The sequence below is a fragment of the Mesocricetus auratus genome, unplaced genomic scaffold, assembly GCF_017639785.1.
Source record: "Mesocricetus auratus isolate SY011 unplaced genomic scaffold, BCM_Maur_2.0 Super-Scaffold_100008, whole genome shotgun sequence".
NCBI lineage: Eukaryota > Metazoa > Chordata > Mammalia > Rodentia > Cricetidae > Mesocricetus > Mesocricetus auratus.
The window spans coordinates 44,043,284-44,062,535 of record NW_024429192.1 but is presented as its reverse complement, the minus strand read 5'-3'; the positions used below and the strand labels follow the sequence as shown (position 1 = coordinate 44,062,535).

The following is a 19,252-nucleotide window of genomic DNA, read 5'->3' as shown; positions in this document are numbered from 1 at the left end:
GTGGTCTGTTTGTGTTGGTAGAATATTTATCCAGGACCTTCTGGATTTCAGTGTTTCCATGGAGAAGTCAGGTGTGATTGTGATAGGTTTCCCCTTTGTATGTTACTTGGCCTTTTTCCTTTGCTGCTCTTAATATTCTTTCTTTATTCTGTATTCTCTGGGTTTTTACTATTCTGTGGCGAGGAAATTTCCTTTTGTGGTCCACTCTATTTGGTGTTCTGTAGGCTTCTTGTACTTTCATTGGCATTCTTTCTTTAGGTTGGGAATGTTTTCTTCTATGATTTTGTTAAATATGTTTTCTGCCCAGTTGAGGTAGATTTCTTCACCTTCTGTTATTCCCACATTCTTCTATACCTATTATCCTTAGGTTTGGTGCTTTCACAGTGTCCCATATTTCCTGGATATTTTGTGTTAGGGATTTGTTGGACTTCAGATTTTTTTTGGTCGATGGATCTATTTACCCTAGTGTATCTTTACCACCTGAGATTCTGTCTTCCATCTCTTGTATTCTGTTGGTTATGCTTGTATCTATAGTACCTGACCATTTGCCCAGCTTTTCTATTTCCAGCATTCCTTCAGACTGTTTTTTTATTGTCTCTATTTCAGCTTTCAACCCTTGTAGTTTTTGAATTGTTTCTTGTAATTTTCGCTTTGTCTTTTCCTCTCTTTCTTGCATTTGTTGAAGTTTTTGGTTTGTCTTTTCTTCCTTTTCTTGCATTTCTTGCATTTTTTGAATTGTTTTTTCCTCCATTTCTTTTTTTTTTTTTCTTTTTGGTTTTTCGAGACAGGGTTTCTCTGTATTGTTTTGGAGGCTGTCCTAGAATTGGCTCTGTAGACCAGGCTGGACTCGAACTCACAGAGATCCACCTGCCTCTGCTTCCCGAGTACTGGGATTAAAGGCGTGCGCCACCATCGCCCGGCTCCTCCATTTCTTGCAGTTCTTGTATTTTTTGGTTTGTTTTTTCTTTCCTGTCTTTAAGGGATTTTCTCATATCCTCTTTGAGGGCCTCTATCATTTTCATAAAGTTGCCTTTATGGTCTTTTTCATCTGCTTCTTCTGCAATGGACTGTTCAGGTCTTGCAGGTATAGATTCTCTAGTTTCTGGTGGTGTCATATTTGTTTTTCTGTTGGTGGGTGTGTTTTTGTATTGTTTCCTTCCCATCATTTCTTCCTGTGGGTGCAGAAGTGTCTTCCTCCCTTGGTGGGTATGTGAACCCTTCCCAGTGGGTGGGAGTAGGTCCAATACCCTGGTGGCTTTCCTCTTACGTGGATGGAGGCCTTTCTAGTATCAGGACCTTAGCAAACTCTGGGTAGGCTGGACCCTCGCCTTGCCTGTCACGTGGGTGGAGACTGGGACTTGGAAGCTGGCAGTCTCTGGGCGGGCTGAATCCTGTTGGGCTGGGATCCGGATTGGCTGTGCCCAGTCCTCAGGTCTCCGGTGTTTCTGCTCCAAAACTGGCCATTTTTAGTGTTAATGCTTTTTTTGTTTGTTTGTTTGGTTTTCCTTGTTTTTGTTTTTGAGACAGTGCTTCTCTGTGTAACAGCCCTGGCTGTCCTGGAACTCACTGTGTTGAAGAGGCAGGTCTTGAATTCAGAGATCCACCTGCCTTTGCCTCCAGGATGCAGGGATTAAAGGTGTGCAGTACCATCGTCCAGCAGCCATTTCTATCTTTTTGAGACAGGGTCTCATGGAGCTTGGGCTGCCTGGGAACTTACTATGTATCAGAGGCAGAGGATGGCCTACAACTTCTGCCTCCATCTCTCCTATGCTAGGTTGGTGTGTGCCGCCACATCCAATGTGTGCAGTGCAAGCCAGAGTCTCAGGGATGCTAGGGAGGTGCTCTAAACACTGAACTATGTTCCTCTTCCCCTTAACTTGATGTTGAACTACATCGCATCCTCTTGACTGCCTTTACCCACAAGGACCCCAGCCTCATGGTGACTCAAGGCCAGGGTCCTCTGGCTGCTGTTCAATCTTCCTGGTAGTTTTAGTCTCCTCGATTCCTAGTGGAGTGCCATAACCTGTCTTATGGCTGTGTTATTTCAGAGCCCCCCTATTCCCTAATGGATGTTATGGCCAGACATTGTGAATGCCTCGCCCATCATCATCATCGGAGAACATTCTCAGCTGTGCTCCACCCCTCTCCAGCACATTTCTTATAGGCCTTCTTAGTACCTCCTCTGTGAGGTTGTGCAAAAGAAGATGGCTTGGCAGATGTGACATCGAGTACCATCTCTGTGTTTGTTGTGTTTTTTATTGTTGTAGAGTCACTGTAACCAAGGCAACTCTTACAAAGAAAACATTTAATTGTGGGTGGCAACTCACAGGTTCAGACATTGTAATTACCAAGATGTGGAGTGTGTAGGCTGACATGATGCAGGGTGTCTTGATCAGAGGCAGCAGGAAGATGACTGTCTGAAACTTGAGACCTCAAAACCTGAGTTCCCCCAGAGTGACACACTTCCTCCAACAAGACAGGCCACACCTCCTAATACTGCCATTCTCCCCCATTCTTTGGGGGGGCATTTTCTTTCAAACCCCCTTAGTAATCTCCATCCCTCCAGGCCTATTTTCTTCAGCCTCATTATCCCTTCCTCTCTCCTTTGCCTTGGAAACTTGCATATTTCTATGTGGATCAGCATTGGTTGTTGCTTTCTCTGGATAAGTATCAACCTAGCATTGAATTTACCTAATTTATGTATTCTAGGGTTCTTCCTTGGATGTTGTGTCTTAAGCCAGAGGAAACTGTGCCTGATGGAGTGATTCTTTTTGGTTCAGAACTATGTTCAGAGATCAGCTGCCCTTCTGCTCTATTGGTGATTGTTCTAACTCCTGCCAGCTCATGCCAGCTAATGTCTGAAGCTACAATTTTGGACCAAGATGCCAACACTGCCTCAGAGGCAGTTGTTGTCACAAAGGTGGTGCTGACTTCATAGAGGACAGGAGGCTCAGTAAGGGCGGGTACCTGCTGCTTGGGTACAGGGACCACTTGCAGAGGAAACGTCACCTGAGGACAAGGTACTTGCCCCTCCTCTGTCTTCCTTTTTTTTGAAATGTCTTCATCCTGTCCTCTTTTGATGTGTGAGGGACATTCTTTAAATCATGCTGGGATATTATAGATAATAACAAGAAATAAATATTAAGAGCTGGTAAGACAGCTCCGAGGTAAAAACACTATGAAAAGACTTGAACTGGACTGAATCTCCATATAAGCAGGCATATCTGTATTCCTCACACATGCCTGGTGCATATAAAGGCCAGAAGAAGATTTGTGGTCTCCTGGAACTGGTGTTACAGAAAGTTGAGAGTTGTCAAGTGGGTGCTGGAATTAAACCTCAATCCTCCAGAAGAGCAGCCACTGCTCTTAGCCACTGAGCTATTTCTCCAGATCCTATATTCTTTCTCTTTTAAGACAGTATATCTTACCATATAGCCATGCTTGAACTGGAATTTGCTATGGAGACCAGACAGTCTTTGAACTTGTAGCAATCCTCCTGCCTATATCTCTCTGCTTCATTTGTTTTTGTTGTTTGAGACAAGATCTCTCTACATAGTCCTAGATGTCCTGGAATTCATTCTGTAGACTAGCCTGGCCTCCAATTTAAAGAGATCTACCTGCCTCTTCTGGAATTAAGGCATGCACCACAACACCCAGCCATTTGATTGTTTGATACAGGGTCTTCTGTAGCCCATTATATCCTGGAACTCTGATAAGCAACTGGATTGGAGCTTGGTGTTCTGATCTTCCTGCTTCTACCATCCATGTATTATGGGAATAACCCCAGAGATGGGCACAAACAATAATGAAACACCTTAGTCTGTGTCACCATAACATGGCTCTCTCTTTTTAGTGTCACTGGGATCCCATTATTGTCAAAGCCAACAAATTTTAATTACCCTCCTGGACAATTGTGATGTATTACATGTCTTAAAACTCTCCCACATTTCCTGAGCCATTTGAGAGGACGTTCACTGTTTTTTGGTTTGTTTTGCTTTTTGTTTTTTGAGACAGGATTTCTTTGTGTAACAGCCCTAGCTATACTAGAACTAGTTCTGTGGACCAGACTGGCCTCAAAGGACGTTCACTGTTTTAAAATGTTTTATATATGAATGTCCAATCTCTTTCAGGTACTGTTAGAACATTTATAGTACGCATCAACTGAGAATAGAAGCAGAAGTTTGTCTTTATAGGAGAAATTTAGTTGGTATAGTGACACACTCCTGCAAACCCAGTGCTTAGGCAGAGGCAGAAGGATCACTGCAAAGTTGAAGCCAGCTTGATCTACATAATGAGTTTCAGGCTAGCAATGGCTAAATCGTAAGACTTCTTTTCAAATAAAAAATAAAAACAACATTCTTTCCCAAAAGAAAGAAAAAGAGAAAAGAGGATAGAGAAAAAAGTACGTGAATCTGGGTGGTGGCACACTCCTTTGGTCCCAGCCTTGGGGGGAGGCAGAGGCAGGTGATCTCTGAGTTTGAATCATACCTGGTCTACAAAGTGGATAGGGCCACACAGAGACACCCGGTCTCAAAAAAAAAAAAAAAAAAGAAAAGAAAGAAAGAGGGTCACAGGTTAGGTTTGGGTGCTGGGACTAATAGGCAGTTCACGATTTAAATCCTTGGGGGAATCTTAGATAGGACAAGAAAATAACTATTTTCTGAATGGGTGCCTCTTAAGCACCTGATACCCACTGGAAAGAGTGCAAAAGAGAGCCCTGGTAGCTTTAAAATGAACTCTTGGAGGGATCAATCACTGATGATAAATGTTCACTGTCCCCCAAGAGCCTGGTGCACTGTGCTATTTCGAGCGAATGCTATCTATCAGTGTTGACCCATAATAGCACCCATCTGTTATGCTGGCATTGAGATCTACCCGATGAGGTCAGCTGTATGGCCTGCTTGGCTCCAAATTACCACAGGACTAACATGCCTGCCTCTGTCGCTGCCACCAAACAATCTTCCTCTGGTCATTGCCGCTAAGGCCCAGCCTCACTTCTTCACCCTAAAGTAAACCGGAAACAGAGCGGGGTGTTACTTCTGTCTCAAGTCTGCCTACCAACTCTGTCTGAGCAAAAGGCATTGGCGGGTTTCAATGTCCTCAGTTATCGAACGCTAATAGTGTATGGATTATGTAAACACCCTGTTTGCATCGTTAGCAATATAAAGTTGTACAGGCTCTCGTGTTTAGAGAGCTTCCTTTACAGTTATCTGGTTTTGTTTTGTTTTGGTTTGGTTTTTTTAGTGGCTTTGGAGGCTGTCCTGGAACTACCTTTTTTAGGCCAGGCTGGTTTCGAACTCACAGAGATCTGCCTGTCTCTGCCTCCCCCTCCCGAGTGCTGGGACTAAAGGTTTGTGCCGCCACCACCCGGCCTACAGTTATTTCTTACAGTAGAAGTTCTTTGAAAAGTTTACTCTGAGTGACTCACCAAGTTGTATTCACTTTGTGTATTCAGTATCTAAGGAAAATAAAGGGCATACAGTAGGTGACAAAACTGCATTAAGAATTGAGAGGAAATTAAGCAACTTGTGAGGTTGAGATGGGCCAGTGGGTAAAAGTATCAAGGGTAGCAACCTGAGTTTGAGTCCCATGACCCTCATGGTGGAAGGCTCAATTTTTCCTCTGACCTTCGTACACTTATTTGTGTGTGTGTGTCCCCAGTAATAAATATAATAATAAAGAATTAACCAATAGTTTATATATCGCAGATTTATGAGAATCATGTCTTTGAGGCACTTATAATTGTTTTTATGGTTGTGTATAATTAACCAAGAGGGAAGTTTGTTTTCTTGAGAGAATATCTCAGGTAGCTCATGCTAGCCTCTAATGACTGATCCTCCAAGCTCTAGTTTCCTAGATCAGAACATGTGTGATTTGTTTGCACTTCAGGTTTTCAGCTGTGTGACAAGCGTCATTACTCAGTGAGCAATCTCTCCAGCCCCAAATTTTCCTACTTAAAATTTTAATTTGAAGCCGGGCGTTGGTGGCGCACGCCTTTAATTCCAGCACTCGGGAGGCAGAGGCAGGCGGATCTCTGTGAGTTCCAGGCCAGCCTGGTCTACAGAGTGAGTTCCAGGACAGCCTCCAAAGCCACAGAGAAACCGTCTCGAAAAACCAAAAAAAAAAAAAAATTTTTAATTTGAGCCACGCAGTGGTGGCACATGCCTTTAATTCCAGCATTCATGAGTTGAGGCCAAACTGGTTACAGATCGAGTTCTAGGACAGTCAGGGGTACACAGAGAAACCCTGTCTTAAAAATAAAACAAAACAAAACAAAAAAATTTGAGAGCTGGAGGGATGCATGCTCAGTGACTAAGAGCACTGGTTACTTTTGCAGAGGACACAGGGAAGGTGAAAACAAGAGAGTTCCAGGACAGCCAGGGCTGTGCAGAGAAACTGTGTCAAAAATAAACAAAAATCTGTGGAATAGTGATACACACCTTTGATCCCAGCACTAGGGAGGCAGAGGCAGATGGAGTTTGAGGCCAGCCTAGGCAGCTAGATTGTTTCAAAAAACAAAACAAAATTAATAATAAAAAAACAACATGTGTTTGAGGTAGGATTTTCTTTTTCTTTGTCTTTTTTTTTTTTTTTTTTTTTGGTCTTTTTTGAGATAGAGTTTCTCTGTGTAACAGCCCTGGCTGTTCTGAAACTCAACTTTGTAGACCAGGCCAACCTCAAACTCAGAGATTGCCTGCCTCTCCTTCCCAAGTGCTAGGATTAAAGGTATGTGCCACCACCGTCCAACTGAGATAAGGTTTTAAAAAAGAAAACAACAGAAATGTTTTTGAGATAGGGTCTTACAAAGTTGTCTAGTCAGGCTGACCTTGAACAATCAGTCCTTTCCAGGAACTGAGATTACAGCGGCACACCTGTAGGGTAAACAAAATGGCTGGGCGTGTCCACTCACACCCAAGTTTCAGCCCTGGGGAAGCGGAGGCAGGAAGGTCTCTTGGGAGTTTGAGGCCAGTCTGATCTATGCAGTGAATTCCAGAGTATGTAGTGAGACACTGTCTCAAAACAATGAGAGAGAGAGAGAGAGACAGAGAGAGAGAGAGAGACAGAGAGAGAGTGACTGATTTTTAGTGTTATTTACCCAATTGTAGGCTTGGCTTTATTCAGATAGTTTAGATTGCTCCTGTTTTAATGAAATAGTAGTCTAGTCTGAAAGAGCAGCAGTTCTGACCAAAGCCCATCCCCCCTGTGTAGTGAGTAATGAGCAGCACTGCACATATGCTAACAAAAAGGGGGAGAGAACTTTGGCCGTAATCTTTTACAGAATTCCCATAAGGGAGGAAGTGCAAAGTCCAGGTATAGTAAGATTGATTGCGGTATTGTTTGTGGAGGTCAGCTAGTTTCAGGCAGGTTGAGTACATGTTTGTAAATTGAGTTCGTGAATAGTTACAAACTATCTCAAAGCATGATTAACTTGGTTCCGGGTTGAGTGAAAGCTCAGTTTATAAAATCAAACTTTAAACAGCATTTCTAGAAAAACCATGCCCACAGGAACCCACAGAGTGGAAGGAGAGAACATTTTCTCTGTTCAAAGGCAGAAACACAAACAAACAAATAAATGTAGCCCAATAGTAAAAGTTCTTGCTTAGTACTCTCAAGGCCCAGTGTCCATTCCTCAGACAGGAACAGACAGACAAACTTATGAAATCAATAAGAAGTTGTATCTAAGACATTAAGATAGCATTTTGGTTGGCTCTTCTTCCTTCCTTCCTCCCTTCCTTCTTCCTTTCTTTGTTTTTTTTGAGACAGGGTTTCTCTGTAACTTTTGAGTCTATCCTGGCACTTGCTCTGTAGACCAGGCTGGTCTAAAATTCACGGAGATCCGCCTGCCTCTGCCTCCTCAGTGCTGGGACTAATGGTGTGTGCCACCACTGCCTGGCTGTATTTTGGTTTGTTTTATTTTTTTAAACATTATTTATTTATTCATTTAATTTTGCTGTATAATTCTTAGCTGGTAGACAACCTGAACATAAGCATGTTCAAATATATTTAAAATAATAGTCATTTATTTTTTCCTTTTTCCTAGCAGAATACCTTCTGCTGAACGTGAATTATAAAGTATGCAAACCCTGGTAAGACAGATGGGTGGCCAGGCAGTGGTGGCATATGCCTTTAATCCCAGCACTCGACAAGCAGAGGCTATTGTGTCACTGAGTTTAAGGCTAACCTGGTCTGTAGATCAAGTTCCAGGACAGCTGGAGTTACACAGAGAAACCTTGTCTTGAAAGACAAACAAACAAATAACAATACCAACAAAACCAGATGGGTTCTTGGTGCTGTTGGGATGGCCATTCCTGGGCGTGGAATCTTGGTGAAGTCATTGCCCAATCGTTTGGGTTTTGTCCCAGTCTTTCCTGCTGTACCCATAGTCATCCTGTCTGTCCTCTGTGATGGCAGCTGATTCAGAATCCTGGTCCTGGTTGACTTCACTGGAGCACACCAACAGCCTGCCTGACTCTTTCTACAGGTCACCTACATTATTGTTTCTACCAAGATGACAGAATTTGTGCAGCCACCCAAGTGACCATATACTGGCTGAGGCACCATCACAGGTTCAAATGATCACTGCTAGGCCCTGGGATCGAATCAGATCATTGTGCTGTTGGAAGGCCATCAGAGTGGGACCAGACCACATCTTGAACCGGGTTGCTGTGTGCCTCTGGCCTCGGCTCCTCCATTTGGTCTCCACAGCTTGATGAGCGGACAGCTCTGCAGTTAATGGTATGAGTGGAATTCCTCTTCACTTCCCACCGGGACATAGCCCCATCACTGTTCCTGCCAGGGAGGTTCAGGTCATAATCATGATGGAAGGCACACAGCATGTAGAGTTTACTGAAGGGTCATGTCCCGAGTGCTCATGGGTCTTCTCCAGGTGCCATTTTTCTCCTTCCAGATAATGACTCTTGGGGCTGTGTGAGAAGGAAGCCAGCATATTGCAGTGCATGTGTAGGCCCAAGGACTTGCCCCACTGGCTCCTTTTGTCCCCAAGACCAAAGATGAAGATTCATTAGTCCACCGGTACATGCCCAAGACTGGAAGATGTTTATGTGCTTGTCTGATGAGGGATAACAGCAGTCCATCAGCGTTTCATGAATCATGTCGGTATAGCACTCCATTTTTCTGAAGACAGGTTCTGAAGGGACTTGCTTACCACGGGGTGCTCCTCTGGACCCCAGATTAGGCACAGACCACACCCACACACCAATTTGCAACAGAAAGAGAACCTTTGTTAAGCAAGGCAAAGAGATGTGGTGTCTGAATCCGAACCAGGCAAAAAGATCAGCAAATAGCTTTGCAGGAGTAATTTTAAGTTGAAAAATGCAGAGGTCTGCTTTAGAATGAGCTAGGATGCATTGCTATGTTCTGATTGGACATGTTACCCTAATAGGGATTTATTTGTCTGTCTGTCTGTCTGTCTGTCTGTCTATCTATCTATCTCATCTTTTTTGTTTTTTCAAGACAGGGTTTCTCAGGAGCTATGGAGCCAGTCCTGGCAATTGATCTGTAGACCAGACTGGCCCAGAACACACAGGGATCTGCCTGCCTCTGCCTCCCCAGTCAATCCTGGGATTAAAGGCATGTGCCACCACCACTGCCTGGCCCAGATGGGGATTTTTGATTGCTGGACCTTGATGAGTTGATAGCTGGACCTTATTGATCAGCTTCAGGAAAGAGTCAGGCATAAGGATGTGGCCAAATGAGGGAATAGATCTTGGTGGCTAGCTTCAGGAAAGTGGAAGTGCCTAAATAAGGGAATCTAACTGTTTAGCAAGGGAAAGGGAAGGGGAAAGCAAAGACCAGCCCGTGCCGTGTCTGCGGTGCTCTGGCCAGCTAGAGCATCAAGAGCTACAAAGAAAACAATCAAACCAGGCAGTGGTGCCCCCACACACCTTTAATCCCAGCATTTGGAGGGCAGAGGCAAGCAGATCTCTGAGTTCAAGGTCAACCTGGTGTGCAGTTCCAGGACAGTCAGGGCTCCACAGAGAAACCTTGTCTCAAACAAAAAATTATAATTCAATGAGGGAGACAGAACAATATAATCACAAAAGTTTCCAACATTTGGAAATTAAACACCAAATCCTTAAAATAACTATGCAAGAAAAATACAAAGGAAACTAGATAAAATCTTATGTTTTAAACGGAAAGATAATGAAATATTTATAACTTACAACTAAGCAGTGCTTATAGGAAAAACTAAAGTTCTAATCTTATATTAGGAAATAAATTATTTTATGATTACTATTATTTATTGTTTTTTTGAGACAGGGTTTCTTTATGAGGCCTTGGCTGTCCTGGAACTCACAGAGATCTTCCCAATTTGATTCTGCCTCCCAAATGCTGACATTAAAGACCCCACCTCCCAGCAGAAATTATTGTTATTTTCTTTTTTCTTGCTTTGTGTTCTGTAGGACTAAAGGATTAGGTTTCCATGTTTTCGTATGCTGCCTAATACTAGTATTGTATCGCTGAGTTATAGTCCTGCTTTTTATCTCTTCACTTTTTACTTCAGACAAGATCTTACTAAAATGCCTTGGTTGGCCTTGAACTCCCTTATTGTGTAGCCCACACAGCTGGTCACATTGCATTCACAGTCATGGAGCAGGGGGAGTGATGAACGCTCATGCCCAACTCCCTTTCTCCTTTGTATGCAGGTCAAAATCTCAGCCTAGGGAATGGGACTTTTGGGTTAAGGAAATTTATTTGTCTAATATTTAGTTATTTTTTTATTCTTATTGTTGGAGGCTCTCTCCACACCCCCTTCAGATAGTATTTCATGTAACTCAGGCCAGCTGAGGATGACTTTGGACATCTGATGCCCATCTTCACTTCCCCAGTTCTGGTGATGGACCAGCCTGACTCCATCTTAAGGATGGAAGCCATTTTTTTGTTGTTGTTGTTGTTGTTTTCTTTTTTTGTTTGTTTGTTTTGTTTTTTTAAGACAGGGTTTCTCTGTGTAGCTTTGGAGACTGTCCTGGAACTCGCTCTGAAGACCAGGCTGGCCTCGAACTCACAGAGATCCGCCTGCCTCTGCCTCCCAAGTGCTGGGATTAAAGGCATGCGCCACCAACGCCCGGCGGTCTTTACTCTTGTTTCATGGACTAACAATAGAAAGTGCCATCACACTATTTATTTGTTGGTTGATTTACTGATAATAAATAAATTTTTATAAACATTTGCCAAGGCTAGCATGGCCTATGGAATGAGTTCCAGGACAACCAGGATACACTGAGAAACCCTGTGAAAAACAAAACAAACAAAAAGCAAATAAAGCCGGGCAGTGGTGTCGTAAACCTTTAATTCCAGCACTCAGGAGACAGAGATAGGCAGATCCCTGAGAGTGAGTTCGAGGCCAGCCTGGTCTACAGAGTGAGTTCCAGGACAGCCTCCAAAGCTACAAAGAAACCCTGTCTCAAAAAAAACAAAAGAAAGCTGGGCAGTGGCGGTGTATGCCTTTGAATCCAGCACTAGTTCCAGGACAGCTTCCAAAGGCACAGAGAAACACTGTCTCGAAAAACAAAAAACAAAAACAACAATAAAAAAACCCAAACAAACAAAAAACCAAATAAATAGCTTTGTCCTGCCTTAGTTATCAAATAAAACATATAAGTGTTATGCCAAGTTCGTGAGACCCCAAAAAAGACCACAAAGTAGCCGACTTATTGATGCCAACACATAAGGCTTAATGTTAAATTACAAGTCTTGGCAGGGACCCTGCACAGCAGCTGCAGGAAAAGGGTGCCTGGCCTCAGTTACAAGGGGATTTTAAAGGGAAAATCACAAGCAGGCTGATATGGTGCCTTAGCTGTTCAGGATTGGGTAAGAGTAGATGACCTTTGGATTCATTGACTTGGGAGTTAGGGGAATCTCAAAATTGTTACTAACAGTTGCACACAAGGACAGTTGTGACAAGAAGATATTATTTACCAAAATTAGACACTGTCTGACCATCCGGATGGGTCACTTTGTCTGGGGTGGGCACAGTTTGGGCTCTTCTTGGACAGAGCTGAATCAGTCTTGTGCCAAGCGGGGAATTTTTCAGGGTGGTTTTCCCCAGTTTACGTTGCTCTTACAATAAGAATCACCAATATGGACTGGAGAGATGGCTTAGCGGTAAAGAGCACTGGCTGCTCTCCCAGAGGTTCTGGTTCAGTTCCCAGCAACCACTTGGTGGTTCACTGTCTATGCTGAGGTCTGGTGCCCTCTTCTGACCTGTAGGCATACATGCAGGCTGTACAGTGTATACACAACAAAAAAGTCTTTAAAAGAGTGAATCACCAACAGTGAATAATTGCTGTTAACATTTTCAACCTGCATAGTTCTCTACCGGGATATAAAGAGAATCTGTGCACTGCTTCCTAACTTTGACAGATACATTTCAGTTTAAGTGAAATGCAGAGGGCTTATGATATGAAGGTTTTAGGATACCTCATCCAAATACCAGTCAGTGCCTGGATGACACTACAAAAACATAGAGATAAGGAGTGGTTGGGCAAACCTAATGCCAGCCTTGGTGTCAGACACATACTTTGTCTGCAGCACTGTGGTTCCAGAAACACCTCTGCTATGTCCTTTCTCTTCGACTGCAGCACTCTGTGGTTCCAGAAACACCTCTGCTATGTCCTTTCTCTTCGACTGCAGCACTCTGTGGTTCCAGAAACACCTCTACTATGTCCTTTCTCTTCGACTGTACCATCACCCAGTTGTCCATTTCAACATTCCCTTGGTGAGAAGATATTGAAACTCTGATTAAGTTTTATGCATAAAGACTGATTCCAAGTGTTCAGATGGATGTCCCCTCTGACATGAGGATAAATTATGGCGCATAGTGACTGAAAATAGAACTAACCCAGAAAGCAATGCAACCTAGTTTTTCTCAAAGTAGGATTTTTTTTTTTGTCAGTTATAACTGAGTCCTGGGCTCTGAAGAGCAGTCAAAGTGGGGTGGGAGGCAGAGGACTCAAGTTTGTTGTCAGTGAATTGTGTACTAGGTGGATACCAATAATTCAGTCATGTCTCTCAGTTCACAGCGAGTTCTTTTTTCTTCCTTTTGAGAAAGGATCTTAGCTAGCCTGGAACCCACTATGTAGATAAGGATGGTCTCAAACTCGAAGAGATCCACCTGTCTCTGCCTTCTGAGTGGTGGGATTAAAGATGTGCACCACCACACCTAGATTTTTTTTTTCTTCTGAGACAGGGTTTCTATGTGTAGCTTTGAAGCCTGTCTTGGAACTCGCTCTGTAGACCACAAACTCACAATGGCATGCCTGCCTCAGCCTCCTGAGTGCTGGGATTAAAGGGGCACCATCACAGGATTCCTCAGTTGTGATACAGACCTAAGTGTACTGAGTCCATTTCGGCCCAAATGCTCATCCCTACCTAAGAGATTTAGTAGTAGAAACCAACATTAACAAGAAACTCATGCAGCTTGCTGTGACCTGAGCATATCTTCTGCTGTGAGCAATGTCACTGATTACAATAATTGTATGTATTTGTGTGATGTGACATTGTAGTATATATATATATACATATATATATACACACACATATATACATATATACATATATACATATATATATATATAAAATGCATAATCATCAGATCACAGATTTAATTGCCACAGCTATCACCTCGGATATTAATTCTATATTGTATTGGGAATACAGTTATTTTCTGCTAATTATTTTGAAACTCATCAGCCACAGTTACTGTGCTGCAGAACATTGGAAGCTGTTTCTTCTCTAACTGCACCCCTGGACCGATATAATTCTTGACACTCAATTTTCTCCCGTGTAATTTAAGAGATTAGGGTGAGAAGATTTTGAAGTTTCTTTTCATGTTTAATCTTTGATATACTAATACTCTAATTGACTCTGTCATTTTCATCATTGTTGTAGATGTACTCAGCCATTTTGTACTTGACCTCAAAGGGTCTTTAGCTAAACACTTCACAGTAGTCTAGTGATAGTCAAGGTTGCTTAAAAGCACCTTCTGCAATAGAGAAATTTATTTCAATTCCCTTGCAATGCAGTGGCCATCTGGGAAACACTTCTATTAATACGTGGAAGTGACTATGAGTTAGGATTGTTTCCTTCAATTTATGCTTTCAGTATGGTGTGTGTGTGTGTGTGTGTGTGTGTGTGTGTGTGTGTGTGTGTGTTTGTGTTTTGTCTCCTGGACTAGGGGTGTGGTTCAGTGGTAGCACTTGACTAACATTCATGAGGCCCAGAGTTCAGGTCCTGAGTCCAAAAATCAAACCCCATATTCTACATATCTTTAAGTCCTAAATAAAACTGACGACAGACCCATCCTACATTTTGTTCAAATACTTCCTCTTTGATATTTTAAAATATTACATGGAACCCAGCAAAAGGGTATGTGCCTATAATGGCAGCAGTTGGGAGGCTGAGAGAGGACTATGACTGGAAACCAGCCTTGTTTTACTAGTGAGTTTCAGGCCAGTCTGGGGTGCACACAAAATTTTAAACCAGCTGGTGCTATTGAGACTGTGCTGGACAGTTTTATGTCAACTTGACACAAGTTAAAGTCATCTGAGAGAAAGGAACCTCGATCAAGAAAATGTCTCCCTAAGATTGAGCTGTGAGTAAGACTGTAGGACATATTCTTAATTAGTGACTTATGTGGGAGGGCACAACCCATTGTGGGTGGTACCATGCCTGAACTGGTGATTCTGGGTTCTATAAGAAAGCAGGCTGAGCAAGCCACAAGGAGAACAAGCCAGTAAGCAGCACTCCTCCATGGCCTCTGCATCAGTTTCTGCCTCTAGGTTCCTACCCTCATTAATTCCTGTCCTGACTTTTTTTTTTGTCCTGACTTCGTTCAGTGAACAATGTGGTGATTTGAAAGAAAATGGTCCCCAAAGAAGTGGCACTATTAGGAGATGTGGCCCTGTTGGAGGAAGTGTGTCACTGTGGGAGTGGGCTTTGAGATTTCTTATGCTCAAGCTACCCTAGTGTTACAGTTCACTTCCTGTTACCTGTGGATCAAGATATAGACCTCCTAACTCCTTCTCCATCACCATGTCTGCCTGCATACCATCATGTTCTGCCATGATGATAATGGATTAAACCTCTGAACTATAAACCACCCAATTATATGTTTTCTTTTGTAAGAGTTGCCTTGGTCATGGTATCTCATCACAGCAATAGAAACCCTAAGAAAAATAGGGATATAGGAGTATAAAGCAAACAAATTCTTTGTGGTCTTAGTGTTTCATCATAACAATAAAAACCCTACCTAAGTTGGAGACCATGATCTGGGCATTGGTGGCTCACACCTTTGATCCCAGCACTCAGGAGGCAGCTACAAGAGCTAGTTTCAGGACAGCCTCCAAAGCTACAGAAAAACCCTGTCTCAAAAAAAAACCAAAAAGAAAAAAAAAAAAAGGAGACCACCATAATAAAGAAGGAGGAAAGGGAAATAAAGTTGTCAGGCAAAAAGAGAAAAGAACATAAGAACATTATGACTCAAGTCATAGTAACACATTAAACATTTGATTACATTTATGTTTTTTCTTTTTTTCTTTTTTTTCTTTTTGGTTTTTTGAGACAGGGTTTCTCTATATTGTTTTGGAGGCTGTCCTAGAACTTGCTCTGTAGACCAGGCTGGCCTCGAACTCACAGAGATCCACCTGCCTCTGCCTCCCAAGTGATGGGATTAAAGGCATGCACCACCAATGCCCGACTTATGTTTTTATCTTTATTAAAAGGACTAAATGAAAGGAAAAGTCTATTTTATGGAGGTAAACATGAGGGGTAAATTTAATAAAAAGGGATTCATCTCATTTTTAAACTCTGTGTGTGTGTGGGGGGGTTATGCAGTTATGCATGTGAGTACAGGTTCCTACTGAGACCATAGGCATCAGATTCCTCTGGAGCTGGAGATACAGGCAGGTATGAGCCATGCAGTGTGAGTTTGGGATTCAAGCCTGGGTCCTCTGAAAGCATAGTAGATGATCTTAGCACTCCAGCACCCAGGAACTAAACTATTAAGTTTTACAGAGCAAGTCAGCAAATGAAGACTAAAACTGAAAACCTGGCAAGTAGCGTTACACAGTACTTAAAGATTCAGAGACAAGTATAAAAAGCAAAAGTCAAAATTGTCAGAAATGGTTTTGCCTGTGGAAGTCACATGACCACTACTTTTCCTAAGCTTGGGAGGAAATATTTTCCTTTAGAAATACACATTAGGGGGGCTGGAGAGATGGCTCAGCGGTTAAGAGCATTGACTGCTCTTCCAGAGGTCCTGAGTTCAATTCCCAGCAACCACATGTGGCTCACAACCATCTACAATTCAATCTGGTACCCTCTTCTGGCATGGAGGCAGAACACTGTATATGTAATAAATCTTTTTTTCTGTTTGAAATAATTATCTTTTTTTATTTATTTAGGTTAGAAACAATCTTGTTTCACATGTCAATCCCAGATCCCTCTCCCTCCCCATAAATAAATAAATCTTAAAAACAGAAATACATATTAAAAGAGGCTGAAGACATGGCTCAGCAATTTAGAGCAGCATGCTATGCCATTCTTCCAGAAGACAACATAATACTTGCTGTTCTATCTCAATGCTCCATTGTGACATCAAACAGTCCCATTTAACTGTGTCATCATAAAGTTGCACTGTGACATCATAGTGTTCCACTGTGTCATCACAATGCTGTCGGCTTTATATAGCAGTGTGACATTGTGATAACACAATGTTCTATTTTTATTATCACAATGCCACATTGGTGACACTACAAAGTTCCATTGTGCATCACAATACTATACTCTACTAGGACAATATAATACTGCATTAGTCATCATAACTCCGTAATTTTGTGTCACCAGAGTCTATTGAGGTATCATAGAACACAGTATCATGCCAGCATATTGGTACACTGTAATATCAAAATGCCCCATTGTGTCATCAAAATGCTCTGCTGTACCACAACAATGACATATTTGGTGACATTACCGTGCTTCAATATACCATCACAATACTCCATTATCAGATCACAATGTTCCATTGTGCCATCCCAATGCCATCCCAATGCTGCACTGTGACATCAGAAAGATTGTGCTGTCATGATGCTCTGCTGTGACATCAGAATGCCTCATTGCATCATCATAATGCTGCAGCTGACAACTCTGCTATATTGTCCCACACAAATGCTCTATTAGGATCTCATAATTGTCCATTTTGCTATCACAGTGCATCCTTGTGCCATCATTGTACTGCACTGGTACATCATAAGGTGAATTGTGCTACTACAATATTCCTTTTTTATTTTTATTTTTTGGTTTCTTGAGACAGGGTTTCTCTTTGCAGCTTTGGAGCTTGTCCTAGAACTTGCTCTGTAGACAAGGCTGGCCTTGAACTCACAGAAATCTGTCTGCCTTTGCCTCACAAGTGCTGGGACTAAAGGCATGTATCACCGCCTGGCCATAATCCTTTTTTTTTTTTTGCTTTAATTTCACTCAGGAGGGAGAGGCAGGCAGATCTCTGTGAGTTTGAGGCCGGCCTGGTCTATAGAGTAAGTTGCAGGACATCCACGACTATTAAACGGAGAAAGCCAGTCTTGATAAAAAAACAAAACAAAACAAAAAACAATTATTTTTCATTTTACATACCAACCCTAGTTCCCCCTCCTTCCCGTTCTGCTGCCCCCTGCCTCCCACCCTTCCCACCCCTTATCCACTCCTTAGAGGGGGTAAGGTCAACAAAGTCTAGCACACCAAGTTCAGGCAGGACCAAGCACTCCCCTCCCCCAATATCAAGGCTGAGCAAGGTATCCTACTATATATAGGCAGTGGCTTCCAAAAAGCAAGTTCATGCCCCTAGGATAGGTCCTAGTGCCACTGCCAGTCCTCCCCACCAGTAGATCAAGTCATATAACTGTCACCCACATTCAGAGTGTCTAGTCCCATGCAGGTTCCCCAGTTGTCAGTCCACAGACCAAGAGCTTCCACTAGCTCAAATCAGCTGTCTCTGTGGTTTTCCCCATTGTGGTTTTGACCCTCCTGCCCTTGTTCATATGATCCCTCATCCCTTTCTTCAACTGAACTCCAGGAGCTCCACCCAGTGCTTGGCTGTGGGTCACTGCATCTGCTTCCATCAGTTACAGGATGTAGGTTCTAAGATGACAATTAGAGTAGTCACTAATCTGATTAAAGGGGGAGGTCCATTCAGACAGACTCTCTACTATTGCTATGAGTCTTAGCTGGGGTCATTCTTGTGGATTCCTGAGTATTTCCCAGCACCAGGTTTCTCCCTAACCTGACAATGAATGGCTCCCTCTATCAAGATACCTCTTTCATTGCTCTCCCCACGGTCCTTTCCCCAACTAGGTCTTCTTGATCTCTCATGTTCTCATCCCCTCCCTTCTTCTACTCTCCCACTGTGACATCAGAATGCTAATGTATGTCACCACTATACTATATTGTGACATGCGATGCTTCAATGAGCCATCACAATATTCCCTTATGGCACCTCATGCTGTAGTGTGATACCACAGTGCTCCATTGTGACACACACCATTCCTTGTTCCATCATAATACTCCATTGTGCCACCACAATCGTCTATTCTACCAACACAGTGTTGCACTAGAACACTAAAATGTGTTGCGACATCTCAATGGTCCATTATATCATCACAATGGTCACTTGTGCCCTTCCAGTCTTACACTGTGAGATCACAAAATGCATTATGTCATTGCAGTGCTCTATTGTGCCACTGCAATGCTGAGATGTGATGTCACAAAGACCCACTGTAAATGTGGTGGCTTAAATGAGAATGGCCACCACAGGCTCGTGTATTCGCATGTCTGGTTCCCAGTGGTGGACTGGACATGTTGACACATCTCTAATACCAGCCAGCAAGAGACAGAAGCAGGAGAATTTCTATGGATTCAAGGCAAGCCTGGTCTAGCGTGTTTCTCAGAATAGCCAAGGATACCTAGAGAAACTGTGTCTCTGAAAACTGAAACAAATTAAAAGAATAAAAATACCGCACAAAGATCTATTATGTCTTCATATTGCTGAGACTAAGAAAACACATTTTGGGGGGGGTCTTTTTTTTTTAGACAGGGTTTCTCTGTGGCTTTGGAGGCTGTCCTGGAACTAGCTCTTGTAGACCAGGTTGGCCTTGAACCCACAGAGATCCACCTGCCTCTGCCTCCCGAGTGTTGGGATTGAAGGCGTGCGCCACCACTGCCCAGCTAGTGCTCCATTTTG

The 19,252-nt window shown here is 42.8% G+C and overlaps 1 pseudogene; it reads left to right on the top strand.

Annotated features, from left to right (window-relative positions):
* Positions 1 to 2,978: 2,978 nt before the first annotated feature.
* LOC101833597 overlaps positions 2,979 to 19,252 on the top strand; it is a 35,500-nt pseudogene continuing 19,226 nt past the window's right edge.